The sequence below is a fragment of the Ornithorhynchus anatinus genome, chromosome 2, assembly GCF_004115215.2.
Source record: "Ornithorhynchus anatinus isolate Pmale09 chromosome 2, mOrnAna1.pri.v4, whole genome shotgun sequence".
Taxonomy (NCBI): Eukaryota; Metazoa; Chordata; class Mammalia; order Monotremata; family Ornithorhynchidae; genus Ornithorhynchus; species Ornithorhynchus anatinus.
Genome location: NC_041729.1, coordinates 85,226,147 through 85,227,141, shown reverse-complemented (window position 1 = coordinate 85,227,141; position 995 = coordinate 85,226,147). Strand labels below are relative to the sequence as shown.

General features: G+C 47.7%; 1 non-coding gene across 1 annotated transcript; it reads right to left on the bottom strand.

Moving 5' to 3' along the window:
* Nucleotides 1-469: 469 nt before the first annotated feature.
* Nucleotides 470-607, bottom strand: LOC114809423. The gene has a single exon (XR_003757208.1). It is a non-coding gene; the product is annotated as a small nucleolar RNA SNORA7 (small nucleolar RNA).
* Between the last annotated feature and the right edge of the window lie 388 nt (nucleotides 608-995).

Here is a 995-nt window from a genome sequence, read left to right as displayed (position 1 = left end):
TCAGTTCACTCCTCAAACTGCTAAGATCTGCCCTTTCCTCTCCTTTCAAACTGCTACCATATTAATCCAAGCACTTATTCCATCCCATCTTGTTACTGTATCAGCCTCCTTGCTGACCTCCCTGCCTCCTGTCTCTCCCCATTGCAGTTCATATTTCACTCTGCTGCCTGGATTGTTTTTCTACAGAAATATTTAGTCCAAGTTTCCCCACACCTCAAAAAATCTCAGCAACGAACAGAAACTCCATGACTTATGCTGTCAAGTCATCTTCGACCCTTAGCGACTCCATGGACACATCTCTCCCAGAAAGCCCCACTCTCCATCTGCAATCGTTCTGATAGTGTATCCACAGAGTTTTCTTGGTAAAAATATGGAAGTGGTTTATCACTGCCTTCTTTCACACAGTAAATGTGAGTCTCCACCTTTGACTCTCTCCCATGCTGCTGCTGCCCAGCACAGGTAAGTTTTGACTTGTAGCAGATTGTCTTCCACTTGCCAGCCACTGTCGAAGCTAGGAGTGGAATGGGTAGGCCTCTGCTTGACTTTCCCTCCTGAAGCCGAGACTGGTAGAATACTGGAAAGACTCCAGTTGCCATCCTGAGATGGGGCTTGGGAGAGTACAAAGCAATATAAGAAACTCATTCCCTGCCCACAATGACCTTATAGTCTAGAGAGGGAGATATGCACAGAAAAGGAGATTGAGACACCTTCACAGGGATGTTGCATCCACCCTGGCTCTGAATGAGACTCAGGGGCATCATGAGTGCCATGAGAACACTGTCTCTGGGACAACCATTCTGTAGAGAAGCAGTGTGGCCTAATGGCTAAAGCATGGGCATGGGAGTCAGAAGGACCTGGGTTCTAATTGCAGCTCCACCACTGGTCTGCTGTGTGACCTTGGGCAAGTCAGTTCACTTCTCTGTGCCTCAGTTACCTCATCTGCTAAATGGGGATTAAGACTGTGAGCCTCATGTGGGACAGGGACTTTGTCCAAC